Genomic DNA, 24,761 nt, shown 5'->3' with positions numbered 1-24,761 from the left:
CTGCAGTGGCAGGTCTGAGAACCCTTTGCAAGGCTGCTTGTGTGGGTGTCACAATCAGTGCTGCAGGCCCACTAACAGCATTTAATTTACATGCCCTGGGCACACACAGTGCACAGTAATAGGAACTTACCAGTAAATCAAATAAGCCAATCATGGAAACGATAATCCATAAACACAATTTACATAGGGAGCACTTGCCCTTTGGCACTGATCAGCAGTGGCAAAAGGCTCAAAGCATCTAGAGCAACAAAACGAAATCCAGCACTCAGCAAACATACAGGAGGCAGAGGCAAAAATGAATTCAGCAAAAATGCGGGTATAGAGGCAAAATATTTGGGGGTGACCCTGCAGAGAGGTTCAGCTCCAACAGTACACTTAGCACATTATGAGTAATTTTAATGCAGCTTCAACTGATTTTGATGTATTTGACAGTTTGTCTGTAATACTCAGTGCTATAGTACCGCAGGCGTCAGGGACCCGTTGGCCTTTTCAAGAGCTTTTTGTGTTATGAAGAAGGGGCAGATTTTAGTCATGGAATTAGAACCATGGTGTGAGGCTTCAGTAAAAGCATTCACCTGTAACTAATAGTTGCAGGTACTGACAAATGACTCAACATTCCTTACCAACCCCACAGGAAGTGGGACTGAACTGAGTTGTTGGGGTCATTGAATTCAGGGTAAGAGGGAAGGTGCAAGCTTCGGTCCTGTCTCCTTTCAGACAACGCCATTTATCTCGCCTCCTCTACTGCACCACCTGTAAACATCTCACCGTTCTCCCGCCATACTTGCTCATCCAGATTATTTGACTGTGACGATTCCAAAATATAAGTGCAGCCTGGGGAGAGCAGGAAAATGGCTCTTTTAAAAAGGAACCAAAGCCCCTACTTTCAACGCCGTGCCCCCATTTAAGATCCCTGTAACTCTTAAACTGTGGAAAGACTTGCCAGGAAGGTTCACTTTATTCCATGAAATGAGATTGGCCCCCCCCATTTGCCGTCTCTTACTCCTTTGATTACTCAAATGTATGTCCCCTTAGAAAGTGGTTATGATCTGTTAAGTCATCTTTCTGCTTCATTCTTCTGTTGATAAGCTATGAAAGGAGTATAACCTATGTTTAGGGAATTAACCGTTTTTTAACATATAATGTAGGTCTTGTTTACACAATATAAGATTGCTAAGACTGCTGAATAAATCGAAGTAAATGACCAGCCTTGGAAACTTGTGACTTGTGTAGATTTCTGAGATGGTCTCTGATATTATAAAGTGTGAGAAATGAGTAAATGTACTTGAGCTGTAGGTGGATAAAGGAGTAAATCTACGCATATGATGAAGTGCATGTTATGTGGATTTCCTGCTGACGAATGCATAGACATTTATAAGGACATATCGGAAATGGCAGGAGATGGGGGTGAGTAAAGATGCAGCATGGGTATATTTTACGAAGCATATTTGTTACAGTACTGGCCCTACTGCCTGCTGTCATTCTGACTGTTAATATTCTATGACAGCATTTATACGGGTCACTTCCCAGTTCACTCCACACTCTAAGATGGCGCCTGCTCAGCTTTCTAAAAGTGACACATCAAGATGTGTGTGATGCCTGGGTCTTGCAATATGCTTCGATAAAGCTATCAAGCAGGTCTGACCGGTCCATTGTGTTGACCACATTACATGTGTCTGTGTGTGAGTGGTTTTTTTTCAGTCACGTCCCTCATTTTACATCCTGCTGCAGAATGTTGCTTCCTAGAGGCCTTGAAGGAGACTTCAAGGTTGACTTGCTCTGAGGAGGAACTCGTTTAGAAACAATGAAAATGGTCTTGTGCAGGATTAGGGAATGTGTCTAGCACTCTACCAACTGCACTCTACGTTTCAAAGCTTTATGATGTTGCAGGTGAAATATATTTGTTTTTCTTCTGGACGAAAATCATGGCCAGTGCAAAATGTGGGGGCCGTTTGACGCCTACTGTTGCTGTGTAAAAGTGGCTTTTAAAAGGAGTGTTCCAAATGTCGCCGGATATAGTGGTTGGGGTGTACGGATTGCTGGTTTACCATGTGAAAGAGGACAACGGTCCTTGTTGCAAGGAAGTTCGAGCAAGGCAATGAATATAGAACAGAATCAGCTCTATATTGTTCCTATCCAGCCGGATAGTGCGATTTAATCAAGATTAATAATAGGTGTCAAAGCACAAAACAAACAATGTACAGTGGGATACAGTCCTGTATCTAATGACATAGAAGTAAAGCAAAGTAAAGTGACAAGGTGTCTGAGTGCCAAAAAGCAAAAGGCAAATTCAGGCAAAACAAAGGAAAGCTTGTTATATAATAAGAGCAATAAAACAAGCGTGATAACTAAACACAGCCGTTACACATGGTATATAAATAGTTTGTGTGCACGGTGTTTGAGCGGTCGACGACGTTTCAATCCCATTTCCATGAATACCGGGATCATCATCAGGACAAAAATTACTGTTTGCCTGAGCATCATGAGAATTTAAACAACTATCAGCCTCATGCATCAAGCCAAAATCCAGTCGGTAAAATACCGATTCTTTATTAGCTCCCGGTAGCGAGTCTCAAATACCCAATCCCAATGCATCAACCCAAAACGTGAGCAAATAACGAATCGCTAAAGAAATATCCGCTAACATACCGAATCGGTAATACCAAAAATGCTAAGTTACCGAATCGCTAAATACCGAATTAGCAATTACCGAAATCACTATTAGCTCCCGGAAAGTGCCAATAGCAAATAACGAATCGCACCCCAATGCAACAAAACTCGCTAATAACGAAAATCCCAAAAATCGGTATTTTGCAAGAGCTAAATAAGGGGAATCAAACCCTGGAGGTAAAGTTACAAAAAAAAAAAGAGATAATGCAAAAAAAATTTCAACATGTGCAAATGATTGAGGCAATCACTAAACCCTTAAATGTGGCCCAGGAGACCCTGTTGGCTCCCACAAAATGGCTGCCCTCTACGTGCTTGCAAGGAGGATGCGGATCAATGCAGCAGGACAGCGCAGGAGAAGGGTCCAGGAGCGAGTTTTCAGACTGCGCATAACCTTGCTCGGGCAGAATGAGGACGAGGTGTACCAGAAGTATCGCCTCAATCGCGCTATGATCATGCGCCTGATTGCAGACCTGGAACCATTACTGCAGCACCAGACACACCGGACAAATGCAATCCCTGCGCACGTTCAGGTCCTATGCAGCCTGCACCTACTGGCCTCAGGGAGTTTCCAGGGGGTAATTGCGGTGGCCGGAGGTGTTTCGCAAAGCGCACTGTCACGCTTCTTCAAGAAATTCCTAGATGCCATGCTGACAATGCTCCACACACACATCAGCTTCCCCACAACCCCACAGCAGTTGGACCGCACCAAACAGGCTTTCTACCAGGTGGCACAATTCCCACATGTGATTGGATGCATTGACTGCACACATATCCCCATATGTCCTCCCGCAGCAAATGAGTACTTATTCCGGAACCGCAAGTCATACCACTCGATCAACGTGCAGGTTGTGTGCGATGCCAATAACATCATAACGGACCTAGTGGCACAATTCCCAGGAAGCACACACGACTCATACATCTTCCGCAACAGTGGAATGCACAGGCGACTAATCAACGGAGAATTTGGAGAGGGACTCCTGCTAGGTACGTAGAAATACGCTTCCCCACACCAACACCACACATGTATGTACATCACCAATGCTAAGTCTATGCTTCTATCTTCTAGGTGACAGTGCTTACTCCCTGCGGGAATACATACTCACCCCATACTTAAATCCAGCAACCCCGCAGGAACATCGCTACAACGCTGCACACATCAGCACAAGGAATGTGATAGAGAGGACTTTTGGGATTCTCAAGAGCCGCTTCCGTATCCTCCACAAGACTGGCGGCGCCATGCTATACCAACCTGAAACATGCTGTCGGATAATTGCTGTATGTGCAATGCTGCACAACATTGCCACCAGAAGGGGGATACCCATAGAGGTGGACAGGGATGACGACCACCGGGCTGACCAACCACCCGCCCAACAACGACAGGCACACATCCCAAACACAGCAGAGGGCCATAGGAGGCGGACATACATAATGCAAAATCATTTTTGATACTTGGAAAAATGAGACATTACAAGTTGGTTTGGGGTGCAACTGTTTAATGCACAGTAGCACTGAGGATTGTGCAACAAAACTAGCATTGTAAATCATGCTCCAATTGCATTATTGTAAATAAAAGGTGCCTTAAAGTCACGCCTGTGCATACACAGTGATTGGATGGCCATGGTTGCCCCACCATGGTCCTGCATGCATGTCCAACTGTCTAGTGGCGCTTCCCACGTACCCCAAGCCTCCGCTCAGGTGTATCCAAAGCCTCACCACGGCCTGTCCCCGCGGAGGCACGCGAACTGCGGCGCCTGGTGCTGGCCTCTGCCTGTGACACGCTGCTGACACTGGAGGCAGCCTCACTTGTGTCATCCCCTCCCAATGCAGCAGCACTGCATGTACTGCTCTGAAGGTGTTCCACAGCAGTGGTGATGTGTCCTAGTGACTTTGCGACATCCCCGCAGAAGTGCCCAAGGTCCACCTGCAGGGCGACTGAGCGGCGTGCCAACACAGCGGTGCTGTTACTGTGCCGTGTGATGGCCTTGGTAGCGGCGGCGGAACGCAACATTTGCTGCCGGTGACTCCTCTTATGGCACTCATGGCCCTCCCTCGTGGCACGGGTGAGCTCATGTACCTCCTCCCTGAGCTGAGCATTGCCCTCTGCAACCGCTGTGGTCATGTCCCTGACCGCCTTGCTCATGTCCGTGACTGCTGCAGTCATGGCGCGCATCTCCCTAGCAAGGCACACGATATTGCAGCTAATGTTAGCCACATGTCGCCCCTGCATGCGCTGTGTACGCAGCATCCTCTCCTCGATTGCAGAGGTTGTTGGGACATCCTGTTCGGCTGAGGAGACGGAACTGCGACGAGCCCTGTGCCGCCGTGCGCGTCTAGCACCTCCAGGTGTTGCATCAGGTGGTGTGTATGTGCGCTGGCTGGGTGCCAATTGCGAGGTGGGTGTTTCCATCTCCTGCAAGGGCGCAACTTTGGACCTGCGCCTCTGCGCTATTGTGGCTGTAGTAGCTGCAGCCTGTTTGGCTGGTGCCGTAGCTTGTGGCGCTGGTGCCGTAGCTTGTGGCGCTGGAGGAGGTGCCGTAGCTTGTGGCGCTGGTGGAGGTGGTGCTGTTGGGGTGGCAGGTGTTGGCGATGCATGCGCGTCCTGCGCTGTCTCCTGGTCTGACTCGACGGGTGTTTCTGAGATGATCAGCTGGCTGCTGTCGTCCGAATCCCCAGGTGATGCATCTGTGTGTGAAACAGTGCATGGTTAGTGGGATAATTACAACTACATAGTGTTGTACACATGAATGTCCCTCTGTGGTCCACTAAATGAACAGTCTCCATCCATGTTCAACTGATGTGGTGTATGGTCATTGGATATACGCCTGTACATGCACACTGGGCTGACTAGACTACAACTCCCAAGATGCACTGGTGTCATGTGTAAAGCTGTCTGTGCCAGAGCTGCAGACACACTGAGATCGGGCTGGGGGCATGGGAATGGATTTACGCAATGCTGGGTGTGGGCACAGGCATGCATCTTACCTTGGGCACTTGTGGCTGCGCCGGACGTGTCCATCTGGGTCACCCCCACGACGGCTTCCCGCTCTATCGTCCCTTCCACAAGGTCCTCCAGGGCTGTGTTGGCTGGTGCTGTGGATGGTCCGCCTCCAGTCCTGCTCGCCTCCCGGAGCCTCTCCGCAATCCTCTCTTTGGCACGCTTCCGCAGGTCGTACCACCTTTTTTTGAGGTCGTCGATGCTGCGGGTCGTGACGCCAACTGCATTCACCCTCTCACGGATGCGCAGCCATATGCGCCGCTTCTCCTGCTCAGGCACCTTAAGGGACAGCTTGCCAAAGAGGCGGTCGTGTTTGCTGGAGACTCCCTCGATAAGGTACTCGAGCTCCCTGTCAGAAAATTTTCGCTTTCGCTTGCGTGCTGACTCTGCGCTGGATGGCACTTCCTGCGCCATGATGTGTGTGTCTTTGGATTTGCAGAGTCGGTGTGGCCTCACTCTGCACAGGCAGTCTTCCTTCCCAGCTCCTGTCTGCTCCTCTGTCGAGGCAATGTGGGTGGGGCAGCAGTATTTCCTGGTTGGTGATGTCATCTGCACGTTCCCGTAGCGACGCGGCAAATTGCGATTTCGCTAATACCGATTCGGTAATAGCTAACTCGGTATTACCGAACTCGCTATTAGCTAATTCGGTATTACCGAACTCGCTATTTGCTAATGGGAGTTTGCATGCCCCGCTATGTAGAAATCGGTAAATTTAGCGATTTTTAAGGAATCGCTAAATTTTACCGAATCTGTTGATGCATGCCATATACCGATTCCTTAATGGCGATTCCTTATTTTTCGCTATTAAGGAATCGGTATTCATTTGGTTGATGCATATGCCCCTATATACATAATAGAGGGGGGGGGGGAAAGAAAAGGGGGAAAAAATAAAAGTATGGAAATTAGAGTGGGAAAACCTTCCCAATTTAGCATAATGAAGGTGATACATTCAGACCTACGCGAGGTGAGGAGAACGAGTTGTTTAAACGATTGAGGTGGTGAGGAATGAAAGCCAAGGGCTGTGAGAGTAGCGCATAGAAAACGGGGACAATGTTACGTTATGGTGCCCATTGTAATTGCCATGTTGCGCCGCGCTGGAGCGAGTGGTTGAGAACGATATCGAACAATCATCAGAAGTGAATTACTAGAGTCGTGATGCTAGTGAGGATGACCGGTCTCGGCGGGCTGTGATCGCAAGGTATTCAGTTACGGCATGCCGGTGAAAAGATGGGTGGACAGGGAATGCTTACCAAGTTTTTGCGCGCGAAGGGTACAGGGTAAATTCCGGGTACCTAGTTGAGCTAGAACCAAGTATATCTGGACCTGAAAAAGGAAGGTGATATCAGCAACCGCCTATGGAGTGATAGGGGTGAGCGGGGCAGACAGGCTTGCGCTAAACCTTACCTTCATCCGATGCCTGTTAGAAGGTGCCGATAGGCGTGGGGGTCGTGGTGGTGAGACTATGCAGTTAGGCAGTGACAGCAAAGGTAAATATCTGTAAGGAAAGGGAAAGGGAAATTGTTGTCGTGTCTGGCGTTCTCTTGGGGGATTGTACCATTGTTGTTGTGTGCCGCGACCTCGTTTGGGATCGTTTTGGATCTCACCATTCATCATTTCAATGGTGAACTGATTACTAGTCTAGACAGGAAGCCAACAGAAAGAAACGCTTTGCTTAAATATGATAGCAACCATCCACGGGCCCTAAGAGACTCCCTCCCGTACTCCCAATTCCTACGCATCAGGAGGAATTGCTTTCATAAGGAAGACTATTTTCTCTGTACTTTCATCCAAACTTCAAACTCGTGGCTACCCCAGACGTCTGGTACGTAATGCACTTAAAAGAGCATGATATTGCCCTAGAGATGTCCTCCTTTCTCCCAAAATCAAAACCAACCAAGATCGGATGGTATGTGTGACCACCTTTTTTACCTGTCTCTAATGCCATACGGAAATCTGTCCTCAAACATTGGACGATTCTAAATGCAGGCGCATTAACCATGAATCGCCCACTGTTTGCTTTCTGCAAAAGTCGCAAAATAAAGGATCATTTGGTCAGAGCAGCACTTCCTACCTCCAAGCCAGCAGCCACATTAACTGAACTATGTGGCTTCAACCCCATCCAAGGGCACTCTAAATGTGGGAGCTGTAGTGTTTGCGTTTTCACTATTGAAGGTACTGAATTCACATTCAATAATGTCAAAATCACCTCAAAAAGCTTCACCAATTGTAATTCATATAATGGGATTTATGTGATTCAATGCCCTTGCCATAAAATCTATATAGGACAAATGACACAGAAAGCCCGACTCAGGATATGCCAGCACCGCAGCCGTATTCGGTGGAAAACGCCCAATGCACCCCTTGTTGAACATTTCTCTGATGCTGGGCACATCGAAGATGACATCAAATGAACGGTCATCAGCCAGATAAAACCCCCGCCAAGAGGCGCAGACATTGGCAGCTTACTAAACAACGAGGAATTAAAATGGATTTTGCGCACTCAGAGCATAAAAAACTGACTGAACAGAAATGAGGACTGGACAACTCTACTCTGACCCTCCGCAATGCCAAATCTGTTTTATAGACTTCTTTCCTTCAGTAATAAGTGCACTTACTTTCGTAAAACCTTAATATGTTCATAACAAGTTTTCTCCTTTTTCCAAAAAAGTGTTGCTAAATATCTTGCCAAAAATTCAATTCGTGTATTAACTCTTCTAACTTTATGATCATTTCACCGTTTTAAGTACATGAAATTCTTGTTATTCAAAATCTCTCAGAATTTCTAGTTATGCAGTAACTCGCTTATTTCCATGCTTACTCTGCCCTTTTTCCAAACTTCCCCTTTTCACACGTAACCTCACACCAATTTTGATTTTATTTTGCACCGGTTAACTTCATATTGTTTAATCACAAATGCGCGCATATACCCGGGTTTCCCCATAGCCCGCATGTTCCTACTCCTAATCGCAAGTTATTCACTCTTAAACCATTTGGGATCCCTACACCCAACATGGCCGCCTCGTTCACGACACGCATTCCAGTGTTCGCTTCTACTCATGACCTCCCGCGATATTAAAACGGGCTCAGCTCACGTTCCCCTCTAGGATATTCATTGAGCGATTGAGCTTTTACCCAGACGGTATACCACCGATCCAGGACCCCTGGCCCCCCGGCACCGCTACAACCACGGATGATTAGGTAAGGGCGGTACCAACTTCCTACCATCCCTACGACCAGATTACCAACTAGGTCCCTTTCCATACAGGTATTTACCTTTGCCGTCACCGCCTATTCCACGAGCGACTGTGCCTAACTGCATAGTCTCACCACCACGATCCCCACGCCTATCGGCACCTTCTAACAACCATCGGATGAAGGTAAGGTTTGGCGCAAGCCCATCTGCCCCACTCACCCCTATCACCCCATAGGCGGTTGCTGATATCACCTTCCTTTTTCAGGTCCAGATATAATTGGTTCTGGCTCAACTAGGTACCTGGAATTTACCCTGTACCCGTCATGCGCAACCACTTGGTAAGCCTTCCCTGTCCACCCATCTTTTCACCGGCATGCCGTAACTGAATACCTTGCGATCACAGCCCGCCGAGACCGGTCATCCTCACTAGCATCACGACTCTAGTAATTCACTTCTGATGATTGTTCGATATCGTTCTCAACCACTCGCTCCAGCGCGGCGCAACACGGCAATTACAATGGGCACCATAACTAACATTGTCCCCGTTTTCTATGCGCTACTCTCACAGCCCTTGGCTTTCATTCCTCACCACCTCAATCGTTTAAACAACTGGTTCTCCTCACATTGCGTAGGTCTGAATGTATCATCTTCATTATGCTTAATTGGGAAGGATTTCCCACACTAATTTCAATACTTTTATTTTCCCCCCATTTTTTCCCCCCCATCTCCTCTTCTCTATTATGTACATAGTTGTTTAAATTCTCATGATGCTCAGGCAAACAGTAATTTTTGTCCTGATGATGATCCCGGTATTCATGTAAATGGGATCGAAAATGTCGTCGGACGCTCAAACAACGTGCACACAAACTATTTATACCATGTGTAATGGTTGTGTTAGTTATCAAACTTGTTTTATTGCTCTTATTATATAACAAGCAACAAACTTTCCTTTGTTTTGCCTGAAATTGTCTTTTGCTTTTTAGTACTCAGACACCTTGTCACTTTACTTTGCTTTACTTCTGTGTCATTGGATACAGGACTGTATCCCACTGTACATTGTTTGTTTTGTGTTTTGACACCTATTATTAATCTTGATTAAATCGTACTATCCGGCTGGATAGAAACAATATAGAGCCAATTCTGTTCTATATTCATTGCCTTGCTCAAACTTCCTTGCAACAAGGACCTTTGTCCTCTTTAAAAATTGTTACCCAAGGTCCTTGCCTACTTCTAGGCATTCTTCTTTAAACGGTTTACCATGTCAGTCAGTCCCATTGAGAATTTAATTGGATATATTGTAACAAAGACAGCCAGTGATGTTTTAATGGAAAAAAACTGTTACTTTAACACTTGTTTTCTTTTTGTTGTTTCAACAAAACCTTTTTCTTGATGCACAATTCATTTTATTCCATGTGCACAATTTTTAGGAACTGTCGTGCGTTCTTCGTGTGGTACGCATGCTGCTAGCCTGGAAGATACCGTTCATTGGTTTGGTATTTGTCACGGATGCACTATGCACCCGCCCCCACCGCTAGCAAGGTACAGGTAGTCTTACTGATGGACGGCTACTGACGCTGATTTACATTGCTAGCTGGCTTACTACACATTATCAATTTGGCTTTAGCGCGCTACAAGGATAATGCAATCTTTTCAAATATCTCACTCGATACAAGTGAGACTTTGTATTCACTGCACTGACTCATTTTTGGTTTTGCCTCAATTCTGCTGTTTATATGTGTCCCTATTTTGCATATTTCAATTTCTGCATGTAATTAATTTTTATAAAGAATATTCCATTATGAATTCAGCGCATTTTAAGGACCAGTAGTGTCTCCTGGAGGGAGTGCTGCATGGCAGTGGGGCAGGGGAGGGGCAGGGTGGGGGGTAGTAAACTCCGGATTAAGGCCGAACAGAGTTCAGTAACTAAATAAAAAATAAAACTAATTACATTGCGCGCGCTGCAGCGCCAAACCGGCAATGCAGCACGCAATGTAATTCATTTTATTTATTTATTTAGTTACTGAACTCCGTTCGGCCTTAATCCGGAGTTTATTAGCCCCCACCCTGCCCCTCCCCCGCCCCGCCCCACTGCCCCGCAGCACTCCCTCCAGGAGCCGTTACAAAGGACATAAAAAGACATCTCGGATTTAAAAAAAAAGAGTAAAGTGATCTAATCATTCAAGTTTTTTTTTTTTGCAGTAAATTTCGTTTTCTTTCTGTGAGAGTTTCAATAGACTATTTTTATAAACACATTGTAAATAATTGTAAAATTACTTTCAGTAGTGCCCAGCACTCCGGGAAAGAGTTCTGAGGACGAATCTAAACCGAATGCAAGTTCTGATACACAGCTCGCATAAATTAATTGTATAAACGTAATTTACAACCATTATCAAGAAAATGTTTGGCTCTTCAACTGCGTCAGAAGAGGAATACAGTGAAGTCATCTTTCGTTCTTTATAGAGAGGGTAAATACCACCTACCGTACATTATATGAATATTACAAGTCACCTAGGAGTTCCATAACCATATAGAGGAACAAGGCCGAAGCTGAGTCCCTTTATAAGGTTATGGAACTCTGAGGTGACTTGCAATATCCTTTTCATGTATGCGAGGGGGGAGTTTATTTCATATTATACATGGTGTAGGAAAGTGGCTTTATATGGGGTCATAAAAATGCCAGAATGTCATGGAAAAAGCTTAGGAGGAAGCTCCTTAAGGGAGGACTAGCCTTACCTGACATAAACTGGTATCTGATGGCTTTTCAGTTTAAAGGGATAAGAATGCTATTATCTCACCCCGAACAAACATCCTGGGGGAGAGTACTGGGAGAAATGGTTACGGCTGAAGGTGCCAACAGTCAAGAAGGGTTTTTGTACAAATTTGGTACTCCAAGGTTTTTTAAAAAGGTTCGGCTAAAGGTATTGAAATCAGCATTACAAACCTGGTATAATTTAAGGAGGATATGGGGAATTGGATATTTCTCGGACTTTGCTCCAATATGGGACTCGCCTGGGACACCGCCCCTTATGTGTGATAGTCTGGCGATTCCGATCAAAAATTCAGGTATGGAGCGAGGGCTAGATCTAGTGGACTCAGAGGGCATTCTACCGTGGGCAGCTCTATCAGCCAAAATAGGCCCCACCTTTTCAAGGTTTCAATATCTTCAACTGAATAGCTGGTATGAGTCTGAAAAAGGCGATATAGGAGGAAAATGGGAATTAGAACAGCTTTTTCAAGATCCGTCCCCAAAGAAGAAAGAAATAGCCTTATGGTATGCCCAAATCCAAGACGCTGAGGAAGCCAGGATCCCCTCCCCAATTTCAGTTTGGAATGACTCACCTTTGGCCGCCCAAATTGAGGAACTACTCTATCCATCATTAAAGACGCTGTATAAATACATAAAGCCTGCTTCCTTGAAGAAAAAACATTTTTATGTAATAAACAGGCTATACTATACTCCGGCTAAAATTGCCAAATTTGCTCCTATTCCGCCCCCAAGGTGCCCAAGATGTAGTCTCACAAATGCAAACGACATACACATTTTTTTTCAGTGTCCGGTGTTAACCACATTTTGGAAAGGAGTGGGGGAAGTGTTGACATCTATTCTGGAGGTGGATATAGTTGTAGATCTCTCTTTGGTGTTCTTTGGTAAAAATGAGTCTACTGATGGTGTACCTTCACAGAATCATATGGCCTTAATATTATATTTAATCATCTTGGCAAGGAGAGAAATATGTATCAAGTGGAAGGACAAAACCCCCCCTGGTAATGAAGATTGGCTCAGAGCCGCCTTTAAATCGGCACGATTAGACCAAGATACCGGAGTAGACAACCAACCCAGTACTTGGCAACCATTGATACGTTGGGCACAACAAAGGTATTTGATCTGATGGATTAAGGCAATATCCCCAAAAATGTTTCATTTCCCCATGGTCCTATGATTACACCAGTCCTCCAACACGGGAGGAAGGCCATGGGGCCTAGACAGAAACAGTGAGCCAAAGAGGCCCTCAGGAATCGAGAACAAAACCTGGCTTGTCAAATCTGTGGAAGTTTTTGGTGAGATGAGGACAAAAAAAAATAAAAAAATTAAAAAAAAGAAAGTGGGTTTCTGTTGCAGTAACCCCCACACACTTTTGCCTGGTTTTTAATGCAACTTTGACTGTAGAGTACTGGGCCCCTGCCAACCAGGTCCCCAGTACCAGTGTTCTTTCTCTAAAACTGTGCCACAATTGGCACCACTTCAGTTACCTCTGTAAGTCCCTAGTCAGTGCTACCCCTGGTACTTAGGGCATGGGTACTGAAGAGGGTCCTCTGGGGCTGCAGCACTGGTTGTGCCACCCCAGGTACCCCTCACCAAGCCTATGCTCTCTGGCATTTCAGGCTGTGTGTCTTGTTGCAGAGAAAACTGAAGCGACAACATGACACCCATCCCTGTGTGCCATGCCCACAGATGCTGCATGAGATGTAGGTAAGACACCCCTCTGGCAGGCCTTAGCCCTAATGCAGGGTTCACTATATTTCCTGTGAGGACATATCTGCATGAGCAGATATGCCCCTGCAGTATCCTTGTTGATTTCTGGATATTGTAAGAGACTACGGAAGCCATACTAAGTACATAGGTTGGACACTCATCCTTACGAGTTCCCTAGCTCCATGATGGCTTCACTGAAGTATGGGATGTTTGGTACCAAACATCTCATCATAATAAACCTGCACTGATTCCAGTGTCAGATTTAAAAAACATTGCACACAGAAGACCCCTTAGAGGGGTCCCCAGAGCCCTTTCAATCCTTAGTGTGGTCAACGACTGGCCTAAGACAGCCTGCCATCACCAGACAGTTTTCTGACCTCATAGAGTGAATGCCTGCATGCTCAGAGGTCAAGAACAATGCCTTTGCTGGGTGGGGGTGTTCACACCTCCCCCTGGCTGGGAAGAGACATCTGTGGCGGGGAGCTTAAAAGGCTTTGCCGTTGTTAGAGGGAGACGGCCCCCTTCCTGTCCTCATCCCCTTTTTGGCGGGAATACAGGCGGGAAAAAACTAGAAAGATTGGGAGGTGTGTGCCCCTCTGCCAACTCCACCCCTCACACTTTTTAGTGCCAACCATCTTGAAGATGCTAGGACTTATCCAATTAGGGCTAAGTGTATGTCCCCCTCCCAAAGGAATTAGGTATAATAGAGGGTGCAGACACCCCAGGTAAGGGGCCAATTGTCAACTACCTGTCACTTCCTTGAAACACCCCTCAATCTAGTATTTAGGTCGCATCCCCAGACCCCGAACTTCAGTTGCTGACGACTTCAGAAGAGCTGGACACCACAGAGTCGCACCAGCAGAGAAGATTGCAGAGAACTACTGACTTGGCCCCAGCACTACCGGTCTTTCTGCAACCCTCAATGATCCTGCACCAAACGGCGAATCGTCCTGCAGCCCAGCGACCTCCATATCTTTGGGAGGGCTGTCTGCCTTCGATAAAGACCAAGATCTCCCAAAAACAGTGGACCTGTTCACAAAACAACCATCTTAAAAGTAAAGACTCTGTGACCTGATGAACCGCAAAGCCTTTCCCCAGTTCCGCCTCTGCACATGACACCTCTGGCCCGAGTTCAAGTGGCCCACCGGTTCCAGTAAGGTTACCCAGAGCGTTAGTACACCGTGAACTTACCACTCCCAGACTCCTCGACGTCGCCTGTAGCCTCTGCTCGGAGACCTCCTCCGATAAGACGTTTCCGATGCCAAAATACACCCCTGCACCCATCTGCCCTGGGCCTTGGTGAAGAAGACCAAAGATGTCTCTATGTCCCTGGGCATCGCAACTCACCTCTACAGCTGTAGGTTTCTTCAACCGGCCTCCTGGCCTGAGCCTGCAACCCTTTTCCGATTTGGCCTTTCTCCATTGCTTTTCATTGGGCACCCAACATTGTGTTGGCACCCTGCACCCAACCACCCCTGTGCCGCTGGTGGTGTAGTGTTGGTGTTGCGTTGGGCCCCCTCCAGTTTTTGCTTCAACCCCCGGTCCCGGAAAGTGGTCCCCCAAGCCACTGTTACTTACCTGTAAGCAGCCCCTGTCCGATTGCCGCAGTCCCCATTGATTTGTATTGGACGCCCTACCTTGAACTTGCAGCCTGCACCCAGCCGCCCCTCTGCTGCTGGTTGTGCACTGTTGGTGTTGAACTGAACCTTGCCCAATACTAATCTTAACTTCCGAAGACTGGTCTTGTAGGTCAATGTTACCCATGTGTATGCTGAATGTTTTCTTCTTCCCATAAGCTAACATTGCAAAGTTTGAAAATTGCACTAAGTGCCCACTTTTGATATTGAAAAGTATTTCTATTGCAAAACATATTTTTCTAAGATGAAGTTTTGTGGTTCTACAAAATAAATATAACCAAGTATTGTTGTTATAAATTTTCCTTGGATTTATTCGAGTGAGTGTCTCTCATTTATTGCTACTTTGTGTACAACAAATGCTTAACACTGGCCTATGATAGGCCAAACATCTCGCCGACACTACCACAAAAGTGAGCATTAGTATTATCTACTTTAGCCTCCATAAAGCCTTTGGGGATCCATTGGACTCTCTGCATACTATACCTCCTTTTTGCATATTATATAGAGAGCCAGCTTCCTACACATGGTCACACCATTACCTTTCCTGCAAACCACTTAAAACCTTGGTGTGAAGCTCTTTCATATGAAAGAGTTAGCATGTTTGCAAACATGAAGAATGAAAATAAAACCTCTAGCACAAAATTAAACTCATTCAAAACTTGTTTGATATTTGTGGCAAACAGATATTAGAAATAGTTCAATACAAGTCTGGTTTAAAGAAAGCTTCAGTAGGTCAGAATGTGTAGAAACATTCTAGCTTTTCTCCATCTAAGGAGTACTTAAAATAATCAAATTCTCTCTGCTTGTCATTGTAAGCTATTAAAACAGAGCAGAAGAAAGAAAAGCAATGTTCAGTTTTTATTGCTTGAAACAGCTGCTTCTATTATGCTCCTTGACCTGACCTGCCTTTCATCTCCCTGATGACTCTGGCAGCAGGCATTGTGACATCAGAACTCGATTGTAATAACTTATAATAGTCGAGTTCTGAATAGGCGAACGGGTGCATCACAAGTCTTCGATTATAAAGAAGGCAGACACTGCATTTTAGACAGGGATTACAGAATCCCATGTATTATAAACCATATGTGTCGCCAAAAAGGTGGGATTTAAAATAACTTTGGCAGTTTGTAAGATTTGGTAATAGGTGCAGTTGCATCTTCAGTGTCCTCAAGAGATTGGCCAGCTCTTATTAGTTCCCCAGATGTTTTCTCACATTGGCAAATTGTCATTGGCCTGTAAACCCCAACATTTAAACTGGATATAAATTAACGTTTCTTTTGTTGTAGTTGATGGTTATATATTTCTACCTATTATCAGTAGAAATTCCTTCTTATGGAAGCTTAATGTTTTGAATGAGTTTTAATGAATCAGAAATGTTTTACAGAACACTTGTTTGTCACTTGAAATGTGACATCTGCCTTCACAGTCGCAACTTCAATTTACTGATGAACCTGTGAATTTTCTGTGTTTGCCATCTGTAAACACTTTTCCTGAAAGAGTGTATTGTGCCTTATATATTAATGAGGGGTGTTTTACCTTTCCTAAACCTACAACACGGAATCACGCCGCATCTTCTATTTGCTATATTTGTGCCTTGCTACTGCAATGCCTTCGACACAGCATTCCCTGCAAAGACTGTTGACACACTCCATAGGGCCATACACAATGAGATCCAACAAGGCAAAAACTAGTCCGAGGTTTCTTCTAATTCCTTTTAGAGCCGACTTGGCCAGGCAGTTCAGGATGGACTGTTACTACTGGAGTAAGACCATGTCTGAAGTGCACATGACTGGTTCCTGTCTGGAGTGGCTTAGTGGTAAACAAAAAGCAAAAGAACGATGGAATGGAATGTGGGTTTCTTCTACTTCCTTTTAGAGCCGACTTGGCCAGGCAGTTCAGGATGGACTGTTACTACTGGAGTAAGACCATGTCTGAATTGCACATGACTGGTTCCTGTCTGGAGTGGCTTAGTGGTAAACAAAAAGCAAAAGAACGATGGAATAGAATGCGGCCTGAGTGTTTGCGAGTGACTGAAACGTTTGCTAGCTTTCCACCCATCACATTTATGCCCCTGAACTGCGCTGCCCCCATCTCCCCCAGACTGTATTCGATCACAGCAGGGAGAGCTCCTCAACATAACGATTGGCAGTAAATTTAATAATTTAGAAAAATACTTTGATATGCTGACAATGACAAATACAAGTCCGAGGGTCCTCAGGTCAATAAAAAGTTACTGGCTCCCAAGTGTGCAAACTGGGTCTTTCGTTTCTGGTCTTGCCGGACCACCTAATACTGTGGATCCTAGAACTAGGAACTAAAAACCCCTTGTAGTACTTGACTAGCAAGGCAGAGCAGTCCACGGCCTACTCAGGGTTCTGCTGTGGGCTAATAACTCAGAAATCATCACTGCAACAAACAGCACCCAATAAATCAATGCCAAGTCAGTCCTCTTGCTTTAAAAAGGAAAAACAATTTAATGCATTCAAAACGAAATACTGTATAACTAAATGCTACATACAAAATTAAAAAGATATGTAACATGGCAGGTGGAAAAACCAATGAGAATACTCTCTGAGGAACTTCGCAAACAATGTAGGGTGGTCACCAAAGAAAGGTTACAGAAGTCAACTAATTCCATAAATGCCACCTAGACCTTATAGTGCGGAGGCACCTTCAAGTGTTTGCACACTAACACAAACTAAACCCTAAAATCACAACACCCCCAAAGACACCTTTAAAAATCACTTGGTGAGAAGGTCGGCCTACTTGCTTTGTAAAAGGATGTTCACCAAACTTTCAACAATGAGAATGTAGGCACTTCATTAAAATTGAGCCTTTCAGAATCTTAAGGCAAATTTGCATGTTTTGATTCTCACTATTAGAAAGCCATATATTTCAGCCTTGACAAACTTCCAATAACAAAAGAGCCCAAAGCAGTGAACATTTTCAATGAAAGTTTTATTTCGACATACAAATCACTGAGCATCTAGAAAAACCATGGGTACGCACTCCCAAGACACTTCAAAAGGCCACAGGGTCATTCCTGGGAAAGCTTGGAATACACCTAGACCTCTTCAGGTGTCACTAATTTCAAGCTCTGGCAGCGGTGTTGCTCCTAACAGGCTACAAAAGCAAGCCACACATATTTAGGCTGTGCTCCCTGCTGGAGCACCAAACAACAAATCTGGAATTGTCAAGCCCATGCGTGGGATTTGGGGAGCTTTTTATGTCCATGTGCTAAGTCTTTGATCCAGATTATCATTTTTCTTTATTTAACTTATTTCTTTTGTTTAGTAGATTCATTCTATGTACACACCTGGCACTAATATTACACAAGCAAGTGCACCAGCACACATATTGTAAGCAGGTGGGAGTCCCAACTTCCACTCAGTTCAGGCCGGCTCCCCCTGCCCGACCACCATTCTCCTTGCCATGTGGCAGAAGAGCCAGCGCTCTCTCTCCTTCCTCCTGCTTCCCAGTTGACTCTTTGTGAGCTCTGGAGAGAGGTGGGAGTCAACGCACCTGTGCAGTCCATGCCTAAAGAGCACCTTTGCTTCACAGTGCCACTTAGTATTGGCTTGGGTGTTCCACAGGCTTCTGAAAGTTGCTTTTGTGGTTCTCCTATTTATAATGGGGGTACATAGAGATTAGCATGACAGAGCTCCTGGTTCATCTTGGGAATCCAGCCGGTTATGGACTTCCCTGGGGCAATTGAAGATCACGCTTGAGGTCTGATGATGCAGTGGTGTCCCCAAGCCCTAGGACTCTCGGTGGAGGTCTTTCAACGTTGCACATGAGCAGCATTTTTTTTAAATAAAGATACCTCTTGTCAATGTGGCCAGATAAAACATGGTTGGTATAAATCAATTCCTGAAAGTGCCCTTTTGGTGCCTCCTGGCATTCAAAATTTAGATGACTTTAGATGTTTTTTTTCAGTCTCTTGGCACTGTTCCTTCCTTTTACTCAACAGCAGGAAAATGCAAGAGGCTGGACCAGTCCTCTTAACCATCCTTTGGAAGTCTTCTTACCTGAGGTATTCCTACAGAAGCACGTCAGGGACCTCGGGCAGTCCACTCTCCCAGCCTGTCATCCCCAATCCCCCAAGAACGTCTGCCACTTGCCTGGTGCCTGTGTCTCGGCTCATGCTGCCACAACCAAGAATAGCCAATCAAAGTCTGGGGGGACCTTCCTCCAGTATCCCCAGCAAATATACCCTCCATCGGCCCTGCGATCAAAGTGGGGAGCTAGTGCCAATATAACTGGAGACAAAACCCAACTTAAGTGCAAGAAGTACATACCAAGACAACTTCCCCTACAATGGGCTTATTCACAGTGTGGGTCGGCCCTTCTCTTGCTCCTATTATCTGTTCTTCCATGAGCAAAAATGGAGATCTAAGCTCCTCATACCAAGTCTGGTTTATTTCCTACAAGCTGGAGACTGGAATAAAAAGGCTGCCTGCCCTCGCTTTGTCACCTGTGGGATTATCCTGCTGGGGCTTGTCGAGTAAATGCAGTTAGTTACTTCATGGAGGTTTCACTCCGCCCTCTTCCTCTGCCCGCAGCAGAGTCGGTAACATCGCCCAGCAAGGCAGTTCAAAGCATGATTTCCATTAGAACTGTCTCATGGAAACATATCGAAATTTAAAATTACATAATGGACAAATAGAGAATAAAAATAACTCTGGATAAGTGTTCATGACCCAGGAATTTATAGGAAGTGACACAGCAATTGCTTTCTTACCTCATGTCAATCACAAGTTATGTTTTAAACATTTGTTACCCAAAACGCATAACAATCTGTTGAATTTGCAGGACAGACTTAAACAAATAAAAAAGTTACATGAATCTTAAACACAATATTTCAAAGCGTTTTCATGTTGGTAAAACAAATAAAAAAAACTTTCTCAATGGTATTGCTGCTCTTGGAGCATTAATCAGCAGGCTGAACGAGCGCATTCTTACATGCCCAATACTCCCCATTGTGTGAAAGTAAACATTGTAAATGCAAAGCGCTGTTCACAAAATGCTACACTATCCACATTGCACTTAAGTTTCTTTCTTTATAAATGTCTTGTTGCACCTACTCCAAGAAGGGCCCATTTTAGTATGCAGGTTTCTAATTTCCATACAGTGTGCCTTGTATTTGAAATGTGACTTATAAAAATGCTCATTGTTGCATGAAACATCTTCCATATTAGCACATTGTCCTCAACAGAAAACACACATTTCTCAAAACAATGCTGAACATTTCTGCGATCTCAGGCAGGCAATGAATATTAACCAGATGACGCTAAAAGGTCTAGAAAGAGTACTACAATTAATTAATAAATCATGTAATATAAAAATTACACAATGATTAACATGTATAATATGTCATATTATGTTGCGTTATGTTAATGAAATTTATAATGCACCATCTCACCCCATGATGGTTACCTTGGTGCAGTTGCACTCAAAAGAAAAGGAGCTGACTGACAGCTGCCTGGGACAAGCTGACAGAAAGGTTAGGCGCTTTTGAAAGAGGCGGGCATTTAGAAGTGTTTTAAAGGCAAAGAAGTGGGTGGTAAGACAGAGGGACAGAGGGCGGGTGTTCCAATGGTGGACTGCGAGAACGGGAAAGGAGTGATCTCCTGCTTTAGCCAATCTGATATGGGGATAGAAGCCATAGATTGAGTGGAGGATCTAAGGCCCTAAATGAGTTGTAGAAGCAAATTATCCTACGACTATGACACGGCCCAAAAGAATGGATCACTTTATGAGTGAAACAGAGGAGCTGGAAGATAGTGTATGATAGGCAGCTAATGTAGGCTTTTCAGGGTGGGAGTCGAGATAGGCTGGGAGGTTCAACAAAAAGCGAGCTGCAGTGTTTTGGGTGGTGTGAAGTCTTTTAAATAGTTAATCGGCAATGCCCACATTCAGGATGTTGCCATAATCCAACTGACTTGTTATCAAGGCCTGGCTAATGGTTTTACTGCATCTCAGTGGGAGCCATCTGAATATTTTGGACATTATGTGCAGGATGTAGGAGAGTAGGATCTGCTTCTTATAGTTACCCCCACTTTGTTGCTGATGTTTCACTGTTTTCTACTTAGATTGACTGGGATCCTGCTATCCAGGACCCCAGTCTAGCTGCTTTCTCCTCTAAATTGATTGCATGTACTTTAGGTACACTCCAGATTGGATTCTGGGCCTCTCAGGGGCTGCAGCATGTATTATGCCACCCATGGGAGACCATTCAAAATGACACCACAGGTCTGCTACAGCAGCCTGTGTAAGGTGGTGCATGCACCCCTTACTTAGATATAGGTTCACTATATCTATCCTATATCACTGCACATATGAACCTATCAGTCACCCCTATGTTAGGCCTAATCAATCCTGAAGGCAAGTTGCTGGGTTTTATGTGAGAGGTTGTAACTGCATGAGCAGAGCCCCTCTGCAGCCTTCGGAACCTATTTTCCGGGGGTTGTTTGTGATGCAGCCTACCATATATACTTGGGTGCATTATAACCTCACTGTAAATGCTAACTTTAAAATGGCTGCATGGAAACATGTCGTGTTTGGTGTCAAACCCCTTAGAATCATACCTCCCTTTTGGTAACTGGCAGGGAGGTATGATTCCACCCTCCTAGAGGACCAAATGTGACATACAGGGCTACCCGGTACCAGCTTTCTCGACCCTGGCATCACAAAATGGATGCTGACAGCCACAGACACGAGTCTGCCCTTCTGCTGCTAAGCCAAGCTCGAGCAGGGGAAGAGGTGCACTCTGTTAGTGCTTTGATGTCTGCTCTGGGGGCACATTTGGTATCCCTGTGCATAGTCCAGCTCGAACCGGTTGCAGGAGCCATTTGCTCCTGCTCTGGCGTGAAACTGGCAAAGGACATGGGTGTAACCACCCCTCTGTCCTGACCCTCCCATAGGTGGGTCCCCAGAGTTTGTCCCACCCCTTCCTCGGGTGATTAAATTTTGCTTTTTTATGGTCCACTAAACGAATAATTTTTGTTTTTTCTTTGTTTAGTTTGACTTGCTCCTGCTCCAGGTAAGTTGCTAAGTTGTTTATAGATCTCTGTAAACCAATTGGGGTTTGGCTCAGCAATACAATATCGTCTGCGTATTGTAGAATGGCGACTGACTCGTTGACAATTTTGGGAGGATGGCAATCGGCTTTTTCAAGGTGCGGAGCAATGTCTGAAAGAAACAAATTAAAAAGGCTAGGAGCTAAAACGCATCCTTGTTTCAAGCCTTGCTGCGTGTGGATACTAGAAGTTGTACTGTATCCGTCGCCCAACTTAACTCTGACCCAAGTATCCGAATATAAGGTGGTTATGGCATTAAGCATTGTGCTCGGCAATCCCCAAGCCTTAAGTTTCTTCCAAAGATGACCCCTATTGACTCGATCGAAAGCGGATTTAATATCCACAAAGCATGCGAATAATCGCGATTTCTTTTTTTGCGCTTTTTCAATTAAAAGTGCTAAAATAGTCAAGTTAGTTAGGGTGCCCATCACTTGCCTAAAGCCTGTCTGGAACTTTGGGAGTTTATTCTTCTCTTCCATCCAATCTTGAAGCTGGACCAGCAGGCAAGAAGCATAGAGCTTGGCCTCCACGTCTATCAATGAGATCAATCTATAATTACCTGGATTGCGGTGGTCACCCTTTTTAAATATAGGGTGAATAATATTCCCTTTCCAGGAGGCCGGAACGTTAGATCGTGTATAGATCTCATTGAAGACGGGGGTAAGATGGACAGACCAAAAGGCTGGATCGCTCTTGAAAATAGCATTTTGAAGTGCATTGGGACCTGCCGCTCCCTTGGACTTGAGTTTTGATATAAAAGCTCTTAGCTCCTTTACATTAGTTAGCTTGTGGCTAAATACTTCTGGGCTTGCTGCATTATCTTCCAAATTGTCCAGGTCAGGAGCTGATTGTTTCGCCTCCTGATCAGAGAAGTGCCCACTTTGCTCTTCTATGGCACCTGTTGCTGTGTTACTGTACAGGGATTTCACGTGGTGAACCCACGTTTCTTGACCAATTCCCGCTTCTTGCTGTAGTTTTGGGCCCGATGACAATTTGTTTATAATGCCCCAGAAGTCACTGCTGTTGGACTTTTTACTAGCGGTCAGTAGATGTATCCAAATGCCCCTCTTATGCGCTAATTTTGCGCTCTTCAGGTTCTTCCTGTAATTGCTCCTCAGTTGGCACAGCTTCCGTTTTTCTATTCTCCTGCCTGCTTTTACTGCACGTATTTGTGATCGCACCTCTCGTGCGAGCCCTCTTTTTTGTTCTCTTAGCTCGTAATTGAACCAGGGTTTTCTTTTGATGACTATCCTTGAGTTGCGACCCCTTGCAGCTGGGAATCTTTGAACTAATAACTCAACCAGCTGTTCCCAGGTTTTAACGTAGCCGACTTCTGTATGCGTAACCTGATTGCCCAAAAATTCCCTAGCTGTCTCTTGAATAATTTGTGGGCATGCTCCCAGCCATTTGAGTTTTCGAAGATAATATTTTTCTGGGTAATGCACTATGGACTTAAATTTTGGGGCGAGCTTAGCTTTGGTGTTCATTTTTACGACAAGAAGAAGATGATCACTCTCGACTCGAGATATAACTTTAAGGGTATCGACTTGCGAGAGTAGGTTATTACTTAAGATGACAAAATCAATAGTTGAAGCAATATTTCCACTCAGAAATGTGACTGCCGCTGGAATATCACCCAGAGTTTTTCCATTCAGGATTATCAGGCCAAGAGATTCAAGTTGTTTAATTAGCATTCTAGCTCCCTGTTTGTCCTGCCTTTTACTTTCATGCAAAGTACTAGTTATTAAATTACAATTGAAATCACCTGAGATGATCATTTGGCAGTACTGATGACTTTTCTGCAGTGCTTTTATTAGAGTCGTTAGTGTAGTATATTTTTCATTCTGCTCTTTCCTTTCGGGATGGATATAGACATTAATTGCTAATAATTGCCGCTTGCATTCTTCGGGCGAATGTCTGCTTCTTAATTTGGTCACTTGGACCCATGCAGTCCCCGTATAAAGTTCTTCCGATGAACAATCCAACTTTTGGTTTATGAAGGTTGAGAGGCCCCCTTTTGGGTGCCCAAAACTTGAGAGTCTTTCAGCCAGAATGTGGAATTCTATGAATCCTGGGAGAGAAATTGGTGACATGTTCCAGGTTTCCTGAAGAAGGATGATGTCTTGATGAGTAAGAAAAGTTAATGTTTCGTGGTCCTGCCCCATATCTTTGAAGCCATGGACATTCCATGAACAAAACAAAATGTTGACTAAGTGGACTTCTTCCTGGCTGGGGACCGGCCTCCGTATACCTAATTATCAGTGATATGGTGATTGAATCAAGGATATTGCATTGAACATTTTGATTAAAGATAATGGCAGTCCCTCTCCCACCTTGTAAGGGTGGTCAAGTTTGATGATGCTGAAGACCTGGGGATGGTGATTGCTATGTCAGGATTCATAATTAGTAGGTAGGGATATTCACTTTCAGCTAGTAATAATACCGCTGTCACTAATAGGTCCAGTCAGGTCTCAAGAAATTAACCCTTGCTCAGTCCTTGATAGCTCGAAAACAAGCAAAATCTTTACATTAAACAAAAGCTTGGCAGTACAATAACTGATACAATATTTTCATTCGTTCTCCGTGAGGGTAGGCAGGACTTTCTCTCTGTACAATATTGTTAACCAATTCAATTCAACAATCGACTTTTAGACATAGCTGACCATCCCTTTCATCTGGAGGCCCTAGGGACCCATCCCCCCAGCCTATTATC

At 44.9% G+C, this 24,761-nt stretch overlaps 1 protein-coding gene across 1 annotated transcript in view; it reads left to right on the top strand.

The window, feature by feature from the left end:
• The window catches only part of PAK5 (p21 (RAC1) activated kinase 5), a 795,393-nt gene that overhangs the window by 203,607 nt on the left and 567,025 nt on the right, over positions 1-24,761 (top strand). The window lies entirely within an intron of this gene.

This window comes from Triturus cristatus, chromosome 6, assembly GCF_964204655.1.
Source record: "Triturus cristatus chromosome 6, aTriCri1.1, whole genome shotgun sequence".
NCBI lineage: Eukaryota > Metazoa > Chordata > Amphibia > Caudata > Salamandridae > Triturus > Triturus cristatus.
This window is presented reverse-complemented; position numbering and strand designations above follow the sequence as displayed.